Raw genomic sequence first — 6,234 nt, 5'->3', positions numbered from 1 at the left:
CCCCGCCCGGCCGGCGCCGACTCACCGCTCCCGGCTGCTGGATCTGCTGCTGCACCAGCATGGCTGGCGCCAGCCCGGGCTGCTGCAGCAGCGTCTGCTGGCCCAGCTGCTGCGGCGCTGCGGGCGGCCGGAGAGCGCCAGGTCAGAACGGCCGCCCGGTCAGTGATGTCGAGACACAGGCGCCAGGCGCGCCGCCCTACCGACGGCATGGGTGTGCAGGGCCGGGCGGGGGCGGGGGCGGGAGCGGGAGCGGGAGCGGGAGCGGGAGCGGGAGCGGGAGGGAAGGGGCGGCGGTCCCGCCTCCGAGGAAGACGATTGACGAGCAGCGGACGTGCACGGAAAAGTGGTGTCAGGCATTGGTGTCAGAGATGGACGTCACGGATGGGCGTCAGGGATGGGGTCAGGGATGTGCGTCAGCGATTGCGTCAGGGGTGGGCGTCAGTAATGGGCGTCAGGGATGGGCGTCGGGGATGGGCGTCGGGGATGGGCGTCGGGGATGGGCGTCGGGGATGGGAGTCAGGGATGGGCGTCGGGGATGGGTGTCAGAGATGGACGTCACGGATGGGCGTCAGGGATGGGGTCAGGGATGTGCGTCAACGATAGTGTCAGGGATGGGCGTCAGTAATGGGCGTCAGGGATGGGCGTCAGGGATGGGCGACGGGGATGGGCGTCGGGGATGGGAGTCAGGGATGGGCGTCGGGGATGGGCGTCAGGGATGGGCGTCAGGGATGGGCGTCAGTGATGGTGTCCGGGATGGGCGTCGGAGATGGGTACCGCCGACGGGTTCCCGAGATGGATCAGAAATCCCTCCTGTGAAAGGTCAGGGGTACATCCAGGGCATCATCTGGAGAGGCCAGTCGAACATGGGACATTTAGGGTGATGGCCGGGAAAGGCCCCGCTCGGGAAAAGGCCCGAGGAGGCCCGGTGGGCCATGGAGAGTGCTCAGCTAGCGCGAGACTCACTTTGGTAGGTGATGGGGGATGCCCGGATGGATGAATTACCGGCCTCCGAGTACACTGAAACACGGCCATACCCCATCCTGTCAGCCCGCTGAAACACGGCCACACGACGCCCTGTTAGCCCGCTGAAACACGGCCACACGCCGCTCTGTTAGCCCGTTGGAACACGGCCACATCCCATCCTGTCAGCCCGCTGAAACATGGCCATATGCCGCCCTGTTAGCCCGCTGAAACACGGCCACACGCGGTCCTGCCAGCCTGCTGAAACACGGCCACACGTCGCCCCGTTAGCTCAGCCAGCACACACACTCGAGGACGGCGACGGCAGGAATAGTCGCTGTCGGGTTGCCGCATGTGCGTATACATACATATATATATATATATATATATATATATATATATATATATATATATATATATATATATATACTTGCAATGACTGCATGCACACCCAACCCACCAAGCAATGTGGTTAAGGTCTATGCACCAGCCATCCAACAGCTATTAAAAATATTGTGGGCCATGCACCACAGAGCCCAAAATGGATAGCGCAGCTCCCACAACCATCACAGGTTCTCACCCTCCTGTCAACACCTCCCACAGCTGCACAGGAAGTTGCCTGACTCACTACTGATGGTACCACCTGATCACTGATCAACTGCAGAGGTAGCTGCCTGACTCACTACTGATGGTACTGCCTGATTACTGATCAACTGCAGAGGTAGCTGCCTGACTCCCTACTGATGATACCACCTGATCACTGACCAGCTGCAGAGGTAGCTGCCTGACTCACTACTGATGATACCACCTGATCACTGATCAGCTGCAGAGGTAGCTGCCTGACTCACTACTGATGATACCACCTGATCACTGATCAGCTGCAGAGGTAGCTGCCTGACTCACTACTGATGATACCACCTGATCACTGATCAGCTGCAGAGGTAGCTGCATGACTCACTGTTGATGGTACCACCTGATCACTGATCAACTGCAGAGGTAGCTGCCTGACTCACTACTGATGGTACTGCCTGATCACTGATCAGCTGCAGAGGTAGCTGCCTGACTTACTACTGATGGTACCACCTGATCACTGATCAATTGCAGAGGTAGCTGCCTGACTTACTACTGATGGTACCACCTGATCACTGACCAGCTGCAGAGGTAGCTGCATGACTCACTACTGATGATACGACCTGATCACTGACCAGCTGCAGAGGTAGCTGCCTGACTCACTACTGATGATACCACCTGATCACTGATCAGCTGCAGAGGTAGCTGCCTGACTCACTACTGATGGTACCACCTGATCACTGATCAGCTGCAGAGGTAGCTGCCTGACTTACTACTGATGGTACCACCTGATCACTGATCAACTGCAGAGGTAGCTGCCTGACTTACTACTGATGGTACCACCTGATCACTGACCAGCTGCAGAGGTAGCTGCATGACTCACTACTGATGGAACCACCTGATCACTGACCAGCAGTGCCAGTGTGAGCATGCCTACCTGGCCTCTGCAGCATGCCGGGCGTCTGAGCCCAGGGCGGCGGTCCGCTCTTGTTGCCTCCATACTGTGACATGGCTGCCGCTCACCTGCCGAGGGAGAGCACACTGTGACGATCGCACAGCAGACGGTGATTATTTGGAATTGACCAGCGCTTCAGCTGCCGCCGCCATTTCATGCTGTAGTTATGTGCGAACTGCTAAATATCATTGCCTGCACAAAACGCAGCCACAACCATATGACCATCACCCAGCCAGAAGGCCAGTACACAGAAAAACCCAAACTTATCCACTCAATATCACTATATGCTGGTGTCTGCCAGGAAAGTATATCATATCCAGTATGACCACAGCTATCAATTGTGTTATGGCAGAAAATTCAAGCTTGGGTACTTCACCTATGAGCAACATCAGGCAGACAAAAACAACCAGCCAGGAACTGCCTCACATTGTGTGTTAGGCCTCACTCAGACATTTTCAGATTTTCCCAGTGCCTGATGGATGTCATGTGACATATGACCCCTATCTTCATAGGCTTCATGCTAGTCAGCATCCAGCACATTGTAGGCAGCATATGCAAGATCTCTGTACTTTTGCAGTCTGTTGTTGTTGTTTTTTTTCAATTATGAATGCTTAAGTGGAGTAGGGACTTTACTGTATTACCTGTGCTGATTAGCATCTGTTTGCACATTTTCCATGAATGCACAACAGCCTGCACAGTTTCTAAGTGTTGAGCCATGGGGTCTAATCAGCTGAGTGTCTCACCATCAGTAGATTTCACTTGGACCCTATGCCACTGTAAAAAGAACTTTGGCATTGAGACCCTTTGTCATTTGAAATGGTATCCATGAAACCAACACATAAAAGTTGGCAGGAATTAGCCAACACTGCATGAGCTTCAACACACTGGCCTGGGAAAAAGTTGGTGACCTGCTACCTCTCTGACGCGAAACCATAACCTGTGCCACAATCTTGTGATATTTTTGGCCAAACTGCCTCTGGTCTGACCACTGCCAAACTGACCACCGGTCTGTTGACTGCCAACTTCCACAGGTTTCAAAGAAGCCTATTTTCATACCCCGCATTATTGGGAAAACTCCTTTGGCTTGACATATGCTGAGATTGTTGTCATGAGCACTTCATTTTAGATATTCATATGGAGTGGGACATAACAGGAGAAGCAAAACTAAAATACAACTAGAGGACTGATCAAGAACTACAAAACACAAATAATTATTGGGCACTTAGTCTCAATTTGTTCACTGTTCCTGGGATAAAATATGCCAGGATAACTGACAAGATAACATACCAAACAATTTGATATCTGAAAATTCTGTCAGGTTGTGATAATCAAGATCTTGGAAAGCCCACTTGATGGTGGGGAGGCATAGTTACACATTTGCAGCACCCAAGCTCTCTGGACAGCTGTCATCAATAGTGATAGATCATCCAGTGTGTTGGAAAGCCATGGTCCTTCACCTATTAGACTAGTTACCACAAAGAGGAGAAAACCATAAGCAGTTAACACTATCCAGCAAAAAAAACTTAATGTAGCTGGTGCATACTGCCTGTGTAAATTTTTACAGGCAAAATAACACACAACTAGATTACAAGGGGAAGCATCTAGTCTGCAAAAGGTGGCAGACCATTTGACAAGATATTTGGGACAGGTCACATGCTGCCCTAGATGGGGCAGCCAACTATTTTGCTTGCGGCAGGAGGTGATAATTGTGGTGACCAGTGGGTCTCCAGGATTTTCCTCATGACCTTGCACCAACAACTACTTATCACCCCCACTGCTTTACCTGAGATGGCCAGAACCATATTAAGTTAAATATGCAACATTTAGGATTGCCCCTTTACATTACCAAGTTAAGAGCATTCCAAAATGCATAGAGCATTTTACAATGCAGCAATAAAATACCCCAATTGCAGAGCCCCTCACTAATGCTGGCCCGTCAGGATCTGAGCCGCTTTTTCAGCTGCTGTGAACTGTGCTTTTCAGTGGTTAGTAAATGCACAGGAAGCCGGTGTGAACAAAAGGTTTTATTCTTGTGCAAGATTTGAGAGCTTCGATTTAATTGGTGGATCTCTGGCTGCAGGATTACTGTATAAGCATTCATATCCATGGCTGGCCAGGATATGATGGCAATAGCAACAAAAACAACTAACATGTAGCTAAGACAGATGTGGCACATTCAGCTCTTGAACTGCTTGATTAGTGTTATTCCTTTTTTATGCACCACAATGAGCTTCCAGGACTTGCCTAATCTTTCAATAATGCAATACCTGCATCAAGGTACCTTCAGCAGCCCCCAAAATAAGGTGACCCATGCTTTTAGGGGAATTCCTGCCTCAAAATGTCTATAACCTGCCTCATACATAAATTCTTGCCTTAGCCCTCCTCTAGGGCCGGTCCCAAAATGAGTTGCTCCGCCTTTAGCTGAAGAACTGTTGCTTGCTTCCTAAATTTTCAAGCCTCATTGAAATCTGTGAGACAGTCAGCAGAGACACATGTATGTCATATCTCTGACAATCCAACAATGGGTGACTGGGGTCCCTCATAATTAACTATCTTAAAGGGAGCACTCCATATCTTCAAATGCTGAAGCATCAGATATGATCAAATAAGTTGATGGATATGCGTGAGCCAAACATCATATTTTCTGGGCCTGCTCACCAAATGGTCAATGTGAGAGCAAAATTTGAATGATGTTAATATGGTTGTCATTTGCTAATGTTGTTATGAATACCTGGGTGACCCTGAAATAGTCAGAATTATCTGTGCATGTTCGCAGGCATGAAGCTTGGAAATTAAGTCCAGGTGTTTGAAAAGGTAGGCCTGTGGGCTGCACTAAATGATCTTCAACATGGCTAATTCAGTTCCAAATTGCATATAAATGTGGAACACTCCATAAGTGTGGCACATCACGGGACATTTACCACCAGCATTTAGAGCGCAGATTCAACATTAGGAAGCCTCATTTTCCATCAAGGGCCTGGTGGTCAACTAGATATCTATTATTACGTTATCATAATTAACACTCAAAATCTCGTTCCCACGTACCGAACGCTGTCAAACTCGACAACACAAATTCCAGTGTACGTTTGATGTATTTCCCACTGCCGTGCGTCTGGTCACGGTTTTTCTAGACGCCGATTGGAATCGAGCGTCAGCTGTCTACTTTCCCCAATGCTAGACGGAAATAACAGTGTCACTATTAATCTCTTTGTTGAATGGCGCCATCAATATTCTCACAACTCATAGCTGTTTTAGTATGACAGTCTTCCATGCACAAGCATTCCAGACTCCAACTGCCTCCATTCAATTTAGGAGCCTGTAGAGGCTGTTTGCATGGCTGGAGGCTTGAATGGATTGAACGTGACTGGATCTTTTAAAGTAGGTCAAAGCTTACATGCATGATGCAAGAGCAACTTTTGCACGGCACACCGATATTCTGAGCTATGTACAAGAAGTATCGGCGGCTGGCGGCAGGCTGTTCGACAATTACCCCAAGTTCAAGAATGGTCCTCTCTTCAGGTCAGATGCAAGATCATACAAATTGGCACAAACGTGGCGAGCGTGCACGTTTGTGAAAGCTGTAGACATGTGCCGGCTATTCTATCGCTCTGGGGTTCGTATGCACCGTTTTACAACCGGTCTGGGCGGCTGGTGGCCGCCCAGTCCATAATTTCCCTAAGCATAATAAGGGACATCCGCGCAGGTTACAGGCAAAATCGCCCAAACTCGTGAACCGTGACGCGTATGCA

The 6,234-nt window shown here is 49.8% G+C and overlaps 1 long non-coding RNA gene across 1 annotated transcript; it reads right to left on the bottom strand.

The window, feature by feature from the left end:
- Window positions 1-88: 88 nt before the first annotated feature.
- On the bottom strand, window positions 89-5,615 carry LOC119091051 (uncharacterized). The gene is made up of 4 exons (XR_005093350.1): window positions 5,531-5,615; window positions 2,468-2,553; window positions 964-1,017; window positions 89-117 (listed from the first exon to the last, which is right to left on the bottom strand). It is a non-coding gene; the product is annotated as an uncharacterized LOC119091051 (long non-coding RNA).
- Window positions 5,616-6,234: the final 619 nt, after the last annotated feature.

This window comes from Pollicipes pollicipes, unplaced genomic scaffold (genome assembly GCF_011947565.3).
Source record: "Pollicipes pollicipes isolate AB1234 unplaced genomic scaffold, Ppol_2.1 Scaffold_1600;HRSCAF=1878_pilon_pilon_pilon, whole genome shotgun sequence".
NCBI classification, from domain to species: Eukaryota; Metazoa; Arthropoda; class Thecostraca; order Pollicipedomorpha; family Pollicipedidae; genus Pollicipes; species Pollicipes pollicipes.
Note: the sequence above shows the minus strand (reverse complement) of the source record. Positions and strands in the feature narration are given on the sequence as shown.